The sequence below is a fragment of the Hyla sarda genome, chromosome 1, assembly GCF_029499605.1.
Source record: "Hyla sarda isolate aHylSar1 chromosome 1, aHylSar1.hap1, whole genome shotgun sequence".
In the NCBI taxonomy this organism is placed as follows: Eukaryota; Metazoa; Chordata; class Amphibia; order Anura; family Hylidae; genus Hyla; species Hyla sarda.
In genome coordinates, this window is record NC_079189.1 from 184,642,757 (window position 1) to 184,657,643 (window position 14,887).

Sequence of the window (14,887 nt, forward strand, 5' to 3'; positions counted from 1 at the left end):
TTAAAGCTCTCAATCGTTCCAGTACTTATCATCTGCGTGCCCTGCGTGCCAAAAAGAGAGGGGGGCTCCAATTGTAGATATAGCAAGCCTAAGAAGTAGCTTGGTCTGAGCCCCCCTTTGTGCATTTTCTCTTTTTGTCAAAACAACTGGTGCCAAAAAGTTATACAGGTTTGTTAGGTCCGAGCCTCCCTTTGTGCATTTTCTCTTTTTGTCAAAACAACTGGTGCCAAAAAGTTATACAGGTTTGTAAGTTACATACATTTAAAGCTCTCAATCATTCCAGTACTTATCATCTGCGTGCCCTGCGTGCCAAAAAGAGAGGGGGGCTCGGATTGTAGCTATAGCAAGCCTAAGAAGTAGCTTGGTCTGAGGTCTGAGCCCCCCTTTGTGCATTTTCTCTTTTTGTCAAAACAACTGGTGCCAAAAAGTTATACAGGTTTGTAAGTTACATACATTTACAGCTCTCAATCATTCCAGTACTTATCATCTGCGTGCCCTGCGTGCCAAAAAGAGAGGGGGGCTCGGATTGTAGATATAGCAAGCCTAAGAAGTAGCTCGGTCTTAGGTCCGAGCCCCCCTTTGTGCATTTTCTCATTTTGTCAAAACAGGCCAAGACCACTGTCATCGTTGAAAGTTTCCAGGTAGCTTTCATGGTCTAGTGGTTAGAGCTGCTGCATTGGAGCAAAGAGGTTGTGAATTTGAATCCTGTGAAGACCCTGAGGCTGGCAGCAGAGCAAGGTGATGGAGTGAGAAATCGGAGGATGTTAAGGTAAGTGTGTGTGTGAAGTGGTTGATGGTTTGGCATCCAGAAGGTGATGGAGAAGTAGATGTGATGTGGGTGGGGAGGAAGGTGCTTAGGAAGAAGGTAGTTGGGGTGTTAGTGAGTGGTGGTGGTGGTGGTGGTGGTGGTGGTGGTGGTGGTGGTAGTTGGAGTGAAGGGCTGGAGGCAATGGTGATTGGTAGAAGGGGAGACCATTTTATTGGTATAAATAAAAAAGCAAATAAAACCCCCCACCTTTTTATTTTCAACATCCCACAACAGACACAACACCACTTTTGGTAGATCCACAACCTAGAATCCTCCATTCTAGTGGATCACCGTCCACAATGCCCCACAACACTCTCTGACCACTTACCTTGAAAGCCTCCTCTCCTCAGTCCATCGATCTCCTCCAGTCCCACTGCTCTCCAATCTGCTCTCCTTGACATCCGCTTGACTCAGTCCATCCATCGATATCTTTCAGTCCCATGATCCATGGCTCTCCAATCCTCCAGTCATCCCAGGTTCTCACGATCAATCTCATTTGACATCTTTCATCATCAGGGTCTTCACAGGATTCAAACTCACAACCTCTGCGCTCCAAGGCAGCAGCTCTAACCACAATGCCATGGGAGCTGCTTGGCAACAAAATGCAGAGACCAAGGTCTTGTCCTGTTTTGGCACACAGAGTAACTGCACCATGGAAGGGAGGAGAGGGTTTTGAGGGGGGGGGGGAGATTTGAACCTTAGAAGTTCTATAGTTCTTTTCTGCCTGACCACAATGCTCCACCACTGAGCTATTGCTAAAAAATTAGCAATGTCTGTACCTCAACATTGCAAATTTTTTGCAATAAACTACATAGATGAGATATGGTTGAGCTGTAAAGAAAAAATTATGCATTAGCAGGCACTTGGATTTGAACCAAGGACCTCTTGAACCTCTGCGCTCCAGGGTGGCTGCTCATTGACTGGATGAGGCGATTTTCTGCAAGAAACTACATTTGTGGGATATGGTTAAGTTGTAAAGCAAAAAAAATGTGTGTTAGGGGGCACTCGGATTTGAACCAAGGACCTCTTGATCTGCAGTCAAATGCTCTACCACTGAGCTATACCACCGCAACACAAAGCTTTCCAGTGTAAATGCACAGAGGGGGGATTCGAACCTAAGTCCGAACTAGCTCTTCGTCTTGCCTGTACTGTTCCAGTCAAATGTATCTGAACAGGTGGGAAAAAATTATTTTTTTAAATCAACTGGTGTCAAAAAGTTATACAGATTTGTAAGTTACATACATTTAAAGCTCTCAATCGTTCCAGTACTTATCATCTGCAAGCCCTGCGTGCCAAAAAGAGAGGGGGGCTCCAATTGTAGATATAGCAAGCCTAAGAAGTAGCTTGGTCTTAGGTTTGAGCCCCCCTTTGTGCATTTTCTCTTTTTGTCAAAACAACTGGTGCCAAAAAGGTATACAGGTTTGTTAGGTTCGAGCCCCCCCTTTGTGCATTTTCTCTTTTTGTCAAAACAACAGGTGCCAAAAAGTTATACAGATTTGTAAGTTACATACATTTAAAGCTCTCAATCGTTCCAGTACTTATCATCTGCGTGCCCTGCGTGCCAAAAAGAGAGGGGGGCTCCAATTGTAGATATAGCAAGCCTAAGAAGTAGCTTGGTCTGAGGTCTGAGCCCCCCTTTGTGCATTTTCTCTTTTTGTCAAAACAACTGGTGCCAAAAAGTTATACAGGTTTGTTAGGTCCGAGCCTCCCTTTGTGCATTTTCTCTTTTTGTCAAAACAACTGGTGCCAAAAAGTTATACAGGTTTGTAAGTTACATACATTTAAAGCTCTCAATCATTCCAGTACTTATCATCTGCGTGCCCTGCGTGCCAAAAAGAGAGGGGGGCTCGGATTGTAGATGTAGCAAGCCTAAGAAGTAGCTCGGTCTTAGGTCCGAGCCCTCCTTTGTGCATTTTCTCTTTTTGTCAAAACAACTGGTGCCAAAAAGTTATACAGGTTTGTAAGTTACATACATTTAAAGCTCTCAATCATTCCAGTACTTATCATCTGCGTGCCCTGCGTGCCAAAAAGAGAGGGGGGCTCGGATTGTAGATATAGCAAGCCTAAGAAGTAGCTCGGTCTGAGGTCCGAGCCCCCCTTTGTGCATTTTCTCATTTTGTCAAAACAGGCCAGGACCACTGTCATCGTTGCCAGTTTCCAGTTTCCAGTTTCCAGTTTCCAGTTTCCAGTTTCCAGTTTCCAGTTTCCAGTTTCCAGTTTCCAGTTTCCAGTTTCCAGTTTCCAGTTTCCAGGTAGCTTTCATGGTCTAGTGGTTAGAGCAGCTGCCTAGGAGCAAAGAGGTTGTGAGTTCAAATCCTGTGAAGACCCTGAGGCTGGCAAGTGTGTGTGAGGTAAGTGTGTGTGTGTGAAGTGGTTGATGGTTGGGCATCCAGAAGGTGATGGAGAAGTGGATGTGATGTGGGTGGGGAGGAAGGTGCTGAGGAAGAAGGTTGTTGGGGTGTGAGTGAGTGGTGGTGGTGGTAGTTAGAGTGAAGGGCTGGAGGCAAAGGTGATTGGTAGAAGGGGAGACAATTTTATTGGTATAAATAAAAAAGCAAATAAAAACCCCCACCTTTTTATTTTCAACATCCCACAACAGACACAACACCACTTTTGGTAGATCCACAACCTAGAATCCTCCATTCTAGTGGATCACCGTCCACAATGCCCCACAACACTCTCTGACCACTTACCTTGAAAGCCTCCTCTCCTCAGTCCATTGATCTCCTCCAGTCCCACTGCTCTCCAAGACATTCGCTTGACTTATTCCATCCATATCTTTCAGTCCCATGATCCATGGCTCTCCAATCCTCCAGTCATCCAAGGTTCTCACGATCATTCTCATTTGACATCTTCCATCAACAGGGTTTTCACAGGATTCGAACTCACAACCTCTGCGCTTCAAGGCAGCAGCTCTAACCACAATGCCATGGGAGCTGTTTGGCACACAGAGTAACTGCACAGAGGAACTGCACAGAGGAACTGCACAGAGGAACTGCACAGAGGAACTGCACAGAGGAACTGCACAGAGGAACTGCACAGAGGAAGGGAGGAGAAGGTTTTGAAAGGGGGGGCGGAGATTTGAACCTGAGAAGTTCTATAGTTCTTTTCTGTCAAAACAACTGGTGCCAAAAAGGGGGGCTCGGATTGTAGATATAGCAAGCCTAAGAAGTAGCTCGGTCTGAGGTCCGAGCCCCCCTTTGTGCATTTTCTCATTTTGTCAAAACAGGCCAAGATCACAGTCATCGTTGCCAGTTTCCAGTTTCCAGTTTCCAGTTTCCAGTTTCCAGTTTCCAGTTTCCAGTTTCCAGTTTCCAGTTTCCAGTTTCCAGGTAGCTTTCATGGACTAGTGGTTAGAGCTGCTGCCTTGGAGCAAAGAGGTTGTGAGTTCAAATCCTGTGAAGACCCTGAGGCTGGCAGCAGAGCATGGTGATGGAGGGAGAAATTGGTGGATGTTAAGGTAAGTGTGTGTGTGAAGTGGTTGATGGTTGGGCATCCAGAAGGTGATGGAGAAGTGGGTGGGTAGGAAGGTGCTGAGGAAGAAGGTAGTTGGGGTGTTAGTGAGTGGTGGTGGTGGTAGTTGGAGTGAAGGGCTGGAGGCAATGGTGATTGGTAGAAGGGGAGACCATTTTATTGGTATAAATAAAAAAGCAAATAAAAACCCCCACCTTTATATTTTCAACATCCCACAACAGACACAACACCACTTTTGGTAGATCCACAACCTAGAATCCTCCATTCTAGTGAATCACCGTCCACAATGCCCCACAACACTCTCTGACCACTTACCTTGAAAGCCTCCTCTCCTCAGTCCATCGATCTCCTCCAGTCCCACTGCTCTCCTTGACATTCGCTTGACTTATTCCATCCATCGATATCTTTCAGTCCCATGATCCATGGCTCTCCAATCCTCCAGTCATCCCAGGTTCTCACGATCAATCTCATTTAACATCTTCCATCATCAGGAACTTCACAGGATTCAAACTCACAACCTCTGCGCTCCAAGGCAGCAGCTCTAACCACAATGCCATGGGAGCTGCTTGGCAACAAAAGGCAGAGACCAAGGTCTTGTCCTGCTTTGGCACACAGAGTAACTGCACAGAGGAAGAGAGGAGAGGGTTTTGAGGGGGGGGGAGATTTGAACCTTAGAAGTTCTATAGTTCTTTTCTGCCTGACCACAATGCTCCACCACTGAGCTATTGCTAAAAAATTAGCAATATCTGTACCTCAACATTGCAAATTTTTTGCAATAAACTACATACATGAGATATGGTTGAGCTGTAAAGAAAAAATTATGCATTAGCAGGCACTTGGATTTGAACCAAGGACCTCTTGAACCTCTACGCTCCAGGGTTGCTGCTCATTGACTGGATGAGGCGTTTTTCTGCAAGAAATTTGTGGGATATGGTTAAGTTGTAAAGCAAAAAAATGTGTGTTAGGGGGCACTCGGATTTGAACCAAAGACCTCTTGATCTGCAGTCAAATGCTCTACAACTGAGCTATACCCCGCAACACAAAGCTTTCCAGTGTAAACGCACAGAGGGGGGGATTCGAACCTAAGTCCGAACTAGCTCTTCGGCTTGCCTGTACTGTTCCAGTCAAATGTATCTGAACAGGTGGGAAAAAAATATTTTTTTAAATCAACTGGTGTCAAAAAGTTATACAGATTTGTAAGTTACATACATTTAAAGCTCTCAATCGTTCCAATACTTATCATCTGCGTGCCCTGCGTGCCAAAAAGAGAGGGGGGCTCCAATTGTAGATATAGCAAGCCTAAGAAGTAGCTTGGTCTTAGGTTTGAGCCCCCCTTTGTGCATTTTCTCTTTTTGTCAAAACAACTGGTGCCAAAAAGTTATACAGGTTTGTTAGGTTCGAGCCCCCCCTTTGTGCATTTTCTCTTTTTGTCAAAACAACAGGTGCCAAAAAGTTATACAGATTTGTAAGTTACATACATTTAAAGCTCTCAATCGTTCCAGTACTTATCATCTGCGTGCCCTGCGTGCCAAAAAGAGAGGGGGGCTCCAATTGTAGATATAGCAAGCCTAAGAAGTAGCTTGTTCTGAGGTCTGAGCCCCCCTTTGTGCATTTTCTCTTTTTGTCAAAACAACTGGTGCCAAAAAGTTATACAGGTTTGTTAGGTCCGAGCCTCCCTTTGTGCATTTTCTCTTTTTGTCAAAACAACTGGTGCCAAAAAGTTATACAGGTTTGTAAGTTACATACATTTAAAGCTCTCAATCATTCCAGTACTTATCATCTGCATGCCCTGCGTGCCAAAAAAGAGGGGGGCTCGGATTGTAGATATAGCAAGCCTAAGAAGTAGCTCGGTCTGAGGTCCGAGCCCCCCTTTGTGCATTTTCTCATTTTGTCAAAACAGGCCAAGACCACTGTCATCGTTGCCAGTTTCCATGTAGCTTTCATGGTCTAGTGGTTAGAGCTGTTGCCTTGGAGCAAAGAGGTTGTGAGTTCAAATCCTGTGAAGACCCTGAGGCTGGCAGCAGAGCATGGTGATGGAGTGAGAAATCGGTGGATGGTAAGTGTGTGTGTGTGAAGTGGTTGATGGTTGGGCATCCAGAAGGTGATGGAGAAGTGGATGTCATGTGGGTGGGGAGGAAGGTGCTGAGGAAGAAGGTTGTTGGGGTGTGAGTGAGTGGTGGTGGTGGTGGTGGTAGTTGGAGTGAAGGGCTGGAGGCAATGGTGATTGGTAGAAGGGGAGACCATTTTATTGGTATAAATAAAAACCCCCACCTTTTTATTTTCAACATCCCACAACAGACACAACACAACACCACTTTTGGTAGATCCACAACCTAGAATCCTCCATTCTAGTGGATCACCGTCCACAATGCCCCACAACACTCTCTGACCACTTACCTTGAAAGCCTCCTCTCCTCAGTCCATCGATCTCCTCCAGTCCCACTGCTCTCCAATCTGCTCTCCTTGACATTCGCTTGACTTATTCCATCCATCGATATCTTTCAGTCCCATGATCCTCCAATCCTCCAAGGTTCTCACGATCATTCTCATTTAACATCTTCCATCAACAGGGTTTTCACAGGATTCGAACTCACAACCTCTGCGCTCCAAGGCAGCAGCTCTAACCACAATGCCATGGGAGCTGCTTGGCAACAAAATGCAGAGACCAAGGTCTTGTCCTGTTTTGGCACACAGAGTAACTGCACAGAGGAAGGGAGGAGAAGGTTTTGAAAGGGGGGGGGGGGGAGATTTGAACATGAGAAGTTCTATAGTTCTTTTCTGCCTGACCACAATGCTCCACCACTGAGCTATTGCTAAAAAATTAGCAATGTCTGTACCTCAACATTGCAAATTTTTTGCAATAAACTACATACATGAGATATGGTTGAGCTGTAAAGAAAAAAATATGCATTAGCAGGCACTTGGATTTGAACTAAGGACCTCTTGAACCTCTGCGCTCCAGGGTGGCTGCTCATTGACTGGATGAGGCGATTTTCTGCAAGAAACTACATTTGTGGGATATGGTTAAGTTGTAAAGCAAAAAAATGTGTGTTAGGGGGCACTTGGATTTGAACCAAGGACCTCTTGATCTGCAGTCAAATGCTCTACCACTGAGCTATACCCCCGCAACACAAAGCTTGCCAGTGTAAACGCACAGAGGGGGGATTCGAACCTAAGTCCGAATTAGCTCTTCGGCTTGCCTGTACTGTTCCAGTCAAATGTATCTGAACAGGTGGGAAAAAATTATTTTTTTAAATCAACTGGTGTCAAAAAGTTATACAGATTTGTAAGTTACATACATTTAAAGCTCTCAATCGTTCCAGTACTTATCATCTGCGTGCCCTGCGTGCCAAAAAGAGAGGGGGGCTCCAATTGTAGATATAGCAAGCCTAAGAAGTAGCTTGTTCTGAGGTCTGAGCCCCCCTTTGTGCATTTTCTCTTTTTGTCAAAACAACTGGTGCCAAAAAGTTATACAGGTTTGTTAGGTTCGAGCCCCCCCTTTTCTGCATTTTCTCTTTTTGTCAAAACAACAGGTGCCAAAAAGTTATACAGATTTGTAAGTTACATACATTTAAAGCTCTCAATCGTTCCAGTACTTATCATCTGCGTGCCCTGCGTGCCAAAAAGAGAGGGGGGCTCCAATTGTAAATATATCAAGCCTAAGAAGTAGCTTGGTCTGAGGTCTGAGCCCCTTTGTGCATTTTCTCTTTTTGTCAAAACAACTGGTGCCAAAAAGTTATACAGGTTTGTTAGGTCCGAGCCTCCCTTTGTGCATTTTCTCTTTTTGTCAAAACAACTGGTGCCAAAAAGTTATACAGGTTTGTAAGTTACATACATTTAAAGCTCTCAATCATTCCAGTACTTATCATCTGCGTGCCCTGCGTGCCAAAAAGAGAGGGGGGCTCAGATTGTAGATATAGCAAGCCTAAGAAGTAGCTCGGTCTGAGGTCCGAGCCCCCCTTTGTGCATTTTCTCATTTTGTCAAAACAGGCCAAGACCACTGTCATCGTTGCCAGTTTCCAGTTTCCAGTTTCCAGTTTCCAGTTTCCAGTTTCCAGTTTCCAGTTTCCAGTTTCCAGTTTCCAGTTTCCAGTTTCCAGTTTCCAGGTAGCTTTCATGGTCTAGTGGTTAGAGCTGCTGCTTTGGAGCAAAGAGGTTGTGAGTTCAAATCCTGTGAAGACCCTGAGGCTGGCAGCAGAGCATGGTGATGGAGTGAGAAATCGGTGGATGTTAAGGTAAGTGTGTGTGTGAAGTGGTTGATGGTTGGGCATCGAGAAGGTGATGGAGAAGTGGGTGGGGAGGAAGGTGCTGAGGAAGAAGGTAGTTGGGGTGTTAGTGAGTGGTGGTGGTGGTGGTGGTAGTTGGAGTGAAGGGCTGGAGGCAATGGTGATTGGTAGAAGGGGAGACCATTTTATTGGTATAAAAAAAAAAAAGCAAATAAAAACCCCCACCTTTATATTTTCAACATCCCACAACAGACACAACACCACTTTTGGTAGATCCACAACCTAGAATCCTCCATTCTAGTGGATCACCGTCCACAATGCCCCACAACACTCTCTGACCACTTACCTTGAAAGCCTCCTCTCCTCAGTCAATCGATCTCCTCCAGTCCCACTGCTCTCCTTGACATCCGCTTGACTCAGTCCATCCATTGATATCTTTCAGTCCCATGATCCATGACTCTCCAATCCTCCAGTCATCCCAGGTTCTCACGATCAATCTCATTTAACATCTTCCATCATCAGGATCTTCACAGGATTCGAACTCACAACCTCTGCGCTCCAAGGCAGCAGCTCTAACCACAATGCCATGGGAGCTGCTTGGTAACAAAATGCAGAGACCAAGGTCTTGTCCTGTTTTGGCACACAGAGTAACTGCACAGAGGAAGGGAGGAGAGGGTTTTGAGGGGGGGGGGAGATTTGAACCTTAGAAGTTCTATAGTTCTTTTCTGCCTGACCACAATGCTCCACCACTGAGCTATTGCTAAAAAATTAACAATGTCTGTACCTCAACATTGCAAATTTTTTGCAATAAACTACATACATGAGATATGGTTGAGCTGTAAAGAAAAAATTATGCATTAGCAGGCACTTGGATTTGAACCAAGGACCTCTTGAACCTCTGCGCTCCAGGGTGGCTGCTCATTGACTGGATGAGGTGATTTTCTGCAAGAAACTACATTTGTGGGATATGGTTAAGTTGTAAAGCAAAAAAATTTGTGCTAGGGGGCACTCGGATTTGAACCAAGGACCTCTTGATCTGCAGTCAAATGCTCTACCACTGAGCTATACCCCCGCAACACAAAGCTTTCCAGTGTAAACGCACAGATGGGGGATTCGAACCTAAGTCCGAACTAGCTCTTCGGCTTGCCTGTACTGTTCCAGTCAAATGTATCTGAACAGGTGGGAAAAAATTATTTTTTTAAATAAACTGTTGTCAAAAAGTTATACAGATTTGTAAGTTACATACATTTAAAGCTCTCAATCGTTCCAGTACTTATCATCTGCGTGCCCTGCGTGCCAAAAAGAGAGGGGGGCTCCAATTGTAGATATAGCAAGCCTTATGATATGGTTGAGCTGTAAAGAAAAAATTATGCATTAGCAGGCACTTGGATTTGAACTAAGGACCTTTTGAACCTCTGCGCTCCAGGGTGGCTGCTCATTGACTGGATGAGGCGATTTTCTGCAAGAAACTACATTTGTGGGATATGGTTAAGTTGTAAAGCAAAAAAATGTGTGTTAGGGGGCACTTGGATTTGAACCAAGGACCTCTTGATCTGCAGTCAAATGCTCTACCACTGAGCTATACCCCGCAACACAAAGCTTGCCAGTGTAAACGCACAGAGGGGGGATTCGAACTTAAGTCCGAACTAGCTCTTCGGCTTGCCTGTACTGTTCCAGTCAAATGTATCTGAACAGGTGGGAAAAAATTATTTTTTTAAATCAACTGGTGTCAAAAAGTTATACAGATTTGTAAGTTACATACATTTAAAGCTCTCAATCGTTCCAGTACTTATCATCTGCGTGCCCTGCGTGCCAAAAAGAGAGGGGGGCTCCAATTGTAGATATAGCAAGCCTAAGAAGTAGCTTGGTCTTAGGTTTGAGCCCCCCTTTGTGCATTTTCTCTTTTTGTCAAAACAACTGGTGCCAAAAAGTTATACAGGTTTGTTAGGTTCGAGCCCCCCCTTTCTGCATTTTCTCTTTTTGTCAAAACAACAGGTGCCAAAAAGTTATACAGATTTGTAAGTTACATACATTTAAAGCTCTCAATCGTTCCAGTACTTATCATCTGCGTGCCCTGCGTGCCAAAAAGAGAGGGGGGCTCGGATTGTAGATATAGCAAGCCTAAGAAGTAGCTCGGTCTGAGGTCCGAGCCCCCCTTTGTGCATTTTCTCATTTTGTCAAAACAGGCCAGGACCACTGTCATCGTTGCCAGTTTCCAGTTTCCAGTTGTTTCCAGTTTCTAGTTTCCAGTTGTTTCCTGTTTCCAGTTTCCAGTTTCCAGTTTCCAGTTTCCAGTTTCCAGTTTCCAGTTTCCAGTTTCCAGTTTCCAGTTTCCAGTTTCCAGTTTCCAGTTTCCAGGTAGCTTTCATGGTCTAGTGGTTAGAGCTGCTGCCTTGGAGCAAAGAGGTTGTGAGTTCAAATCCTGTGAAGACCCTGAGGCTGGCAGCAGAGCATGGTGATGGAGTGAGAAATCGGTGGATGTTAAGGTAAGTGTGTGTGTGTGTGAAGTGGTTGATGGATGGGCATCCAGAAGGTGATGGAGAAGTGGATGTGATGTGGGTGGGGAGGAAGGTGCTGAGGAAGAAGGTCGTTGGGGTGTGAGTGAGTGGTGGTGGTAGTTGGAGTGAAGGGCTGGAGGCAATGGTGATTGGTAGAAGGGGAGACCATTTTATTGGTATAAATTAAAAAGCAAATAAAAACCCCCACCTTTTTATTTTTAACATCCCACAACAGACACAACACCACTTTTGGTAGATCCACAACCTAGAATCCTCCATTCTAGTGGATCACCGTCCACAATGCCCCACAACACTCTCTGACCACTTACCTTGAAAGCCTCCTCTCCTCAGTCCATCGATCTCCTCCAGTCCCACTGCTCTCCAATCTGCTCTCCTTGACATTCGCTTGACTTATTCCATCCATCGATATCTTTCAGTCCCATGATCCATGGCTCTCCAATCCTCCAGTCATCCCAGGTTCTCACGATCAATCTCATTTAACATCTTCCATCATCAGGAACTTCACAGGATTCAAACTCACAACCTCTGCGCTCCAAGGCAGCAGCTCTAACCACAATGCCATGGGAGCTGCTTGGCAACAAAAGGCAGAGACCAAGGTCTTGTCCTGCTTTGGCACACAGAGTAACTGCACAGAGGAAGAGAGGAGAGGGTTTTGAGGGGGGGGGAGATTTGAACCTTAGAAGTTCTATAGTTCTTTTCTGCCTGACCACAATGCTCCACCACTGAGCTATTGCTAAAAAATTAGCAATATCTGTACCTCAACATTGCAAATTTTTTGCAATAAACTACATACATGAGATATGGTTGAGCTGTAAAGAAAAAATTATGCATTAGCAGGCACTTGGATTTGAACCAAGGACCTCTTGAACCTCTACGCTCCAGGGTGGCTGCTCATTGACTGGATGAGGCGATTTTCTGCAAGAAATTTGTGGGATATGGTTAAGTTGTAAAGCATAAAAATGTGTGTTAGGGGGCACTCGGATTTGAACCAAGGACCTCTTGATCTGCAGTCAAATGCTCTACCACTGAGCTATACCCCGCAACACAAAGCTTGGCAGTGTAAACGCACAGAGGGGGGATTCGAACCTAAGTCCGAACTAGCTCTTCGGCTTGCCTGTACTGTTCCAGTCAAATGTATCTGAACAGGTGGGAAAAAAATATTTTTTTAAATCAACTGGTGTCAAAAAGTTATACAGATTTGTAAGTTACATACATTTAAAGCTCTCAATCGTTCCAGTACTTATCATCTGCGTGCCCTGCGTGCCAAAAAGAGAGGGGGGCTCCAATTGTAGATATAGCAAGCCTAAGAAGTAGCTTGGTCTTAGGTTTGAGCCCCCCTTTGTGCATTTTCTCTTTTTGTCAAAACAACTGGTGCCAAAAAGTTATACAGGTTTGTTAGGTTCGAGCCCCCCCTTTGTGCATTTTCTCTTTTTGTCAAAACAACAGGTGCCAAAAAGTTATACAGATTTGTAAGTTACATACATTTAAAGCTCTCAATCGTTCCAGTACTTATCATCTGCGTGCCCTGCGTGCCAAAAAGAGAGGGGGGCTCCAATTGTAGATATAGCAAGCCTAAGAAGTAGCTTGTTCTGAGGTCTGAGCCCCCCTTTGTGCATTTTCTCTTTTTGTCAAAACAACTGGTGCCAAAAAGTTATACAGGTTTGTTAGGTCCGAGCCTCCCTTTGTGCATTTTCTCTTTTTGTCAAAACAACTGGTTACATAGTTACATAGTTAGTACGGTCGAAAAAAGACATATGTCCATCAAGTTCAACCAGGGAATTAAGGGGTAGGGGTGTGGCGCGATATTGGGGAAGGGATGAGATTTTATATTTCTTCATAAGCATTAATCTTATTTTGTTCCAGGAATGTATCTAATCCTGTTTTAAAGCTGTTAATTGTTCCTGCTGTGACCAGTTCCTGAGGTAGACCGTTCCATAAATTCACAGTCCTCACGGTAAAGAAGGCGTGTCGCCCCTTGAGACTAAACTTTTTTTTCTCCAGACGGAGGGAGTGCCCCCTCGTCCTTTGGGGGGGTTTAACCTGGAACAGTTTTTCTCCATATTTTTTGTATGGGCCATTAATATACTTATATACGTTTATCATATCCCCCCTTAAACGTCTCTTCTCAAGACTAAACAATTGTAACTCCTTTAATCGCTCCTCATAGCTAAGATGTTCCATGCCCCATATTAGTTTAGTCGCGCGTCTCTGCACCCTTTCCAACTCCGCAGTGTCCCTTTTACGGACAGGTGACCAAAACTGAACAGCATATTCCAGGTGAGGCCGTACCAATGCTTTATAAAGGGGGAGTATTATGTCCCTGTCCCTTGAGTCCATGCCTCTTTTGATACATGACAATATCCTGCCGGCTTTGGAAGCAGCAGCCTGACATTGCATGCTATTCTGTAGTCTGTGATCTACAAGTACACCCAGATCCTTCTACAGGTTTGTAAGTTACATACATTTAAAGCTCTCAATCATTCCAGTACTTATCATCTGCGTGCCCTACAGGTTTGTAAGTTACATACATTTAAAGCTCTCAATCGTTCCAGTACTTATCATCTGCGTGCCCTGCGTGCCAAAAAGAGAGGGGGGCTCCAATTGTAGATATAGCAAGCCTAAGAAGTAGCTTGTTCTGAGGTCTGAGCCCCCCTTTGTGCATTTTCTCTTTTTGTCAAAACAACTGGTGCCAAAAAGTTATACAGGTTTGTTAGGTCCGAGCCTCCCTTTGTGCATTTTCTCTTTTTGTCAAAACAACTGGTGCCAAAAAGTTATACAGGTTTGTAAGTTACATACATTTAAAGCTCTCAATCATTCCAGTACTTATCATCTGCGTGCCCTGCGTGCCAAAAAAGAGGGGGGCTCGGATTGTAGATATAGCAAGCCTAAGAAGTAGCTCGGTCTGAGGTCCGAGCCCCCCTTTGTGCATTTTCTCATTTTGTCAAAACAGGCAAAGACCACTGTCATCGTTGCCAGTTTCCATGTAGCTTTCATGGTCTAGTGGTTAGAGCTGCTGCCTTGGAGCAAAGAGGTTGTGAGTTCAAATCCTGTGAAGACCCTGAGGCTGGCAGCAGAGCATGGTGATGGAGTGAGAAATCGGTGGATGGTAAGTGTGTGTGTGTGAAGTGGTTGATGGTTGGGCATCCAGAAGGTGATGGAGAAGTGGATGTGATGTGGGTGGGGAGGAAGGTGCTGAGGAAGAAGGTAGTTGGGGTGTTAGTGAGTGGTGGTGGTGGTAGGTGGAGTGAAGGGCTGGAGGCAATGGTGATTGGTAGAAGGGGAGACCATTTTATTGGTATAAAAAAAAAAAAGCAAATAAAAACCCCCACCTTTATATTTTCAACATCCCACAACAGACACAACACCACTTTTGGTAGATCCACAACCTAGAATCCTCCATTCTAGTGGATCACCGTCCACAATGCCCCACAACACTCTCTGACCACTTACCTTGAAAGCCTCCTCTCCTCAGTCCATCGATCTCCTCCAGTCCCACTGCTCTCCTTGACATCCGCTTGACTCAGTCCATCCATCGATATCTTTCAGTCCCATGATCCATGACTCTCCAATCCTCCAGTCATCCCAGGTTCTCACGATCAATCTCATTTAACATCTTCCATCATCAGGATCTTCACAGGATTCGAACTCACAACCTCTGCGCTCCAAGGCAGCAGCTCTAACCACAATGCCATGGGAGCTGCTTGGCAACAAAATGCAGAGACCAAGGTCTTGTCCTGTTTTGGCACACAGAGTAACTGCACAGAGGAAGGGAGGAGAGGGTTTTGAGGGGGGGGGGAGATTTGAACCTTAGAAGTTCTATAGTTCTTTTCTGCCTGACCACAATGCTCCACCACTGAGCT

General features: G+C 45.0%; 3 non-coding genes across 3 annotated transcripts; all 3 read right to left on the reverse strand.

Annotated features, from left to right (window-relative positions):
• Positions 1-1,804: 1,804 nt before the first annotated feature.
• TRNAC-GCA (transfer RNA cysteine (anticodon GCA)) lies at positions 1,805-1,876 on the reverse strand. The gene has a single exon. It is a non-coding gene; the product is annotated as a tRNA-Cys (tRNA).
• A 5,459-nt stretch (positions 1,877-7,335) lies between these two features.
• On the reverse strand, positions 7,336-7,407 carry TRNAC-GCA (transfer RNA cysteine (anticodon GCA)). Its single transcript has one exon. It is a non-coding gene; the product is annotated as a tRNA-Cys (tRNA).
• A 2,101-nt stretch (positions 7,408-9,508) lies between these two features.
• On the reverse strand, positions 9,509-9,580 carry TRNAC-GCA (transfer RNA cysteine (anticodon GCA)). The gene has a single exon. It is a non-coding gene; the product is annotated as a tRNA-Cys (tRNA).
• Between the last annotated feature and the right edge of the window lie 5,307 nt (positions 9,581-14,887).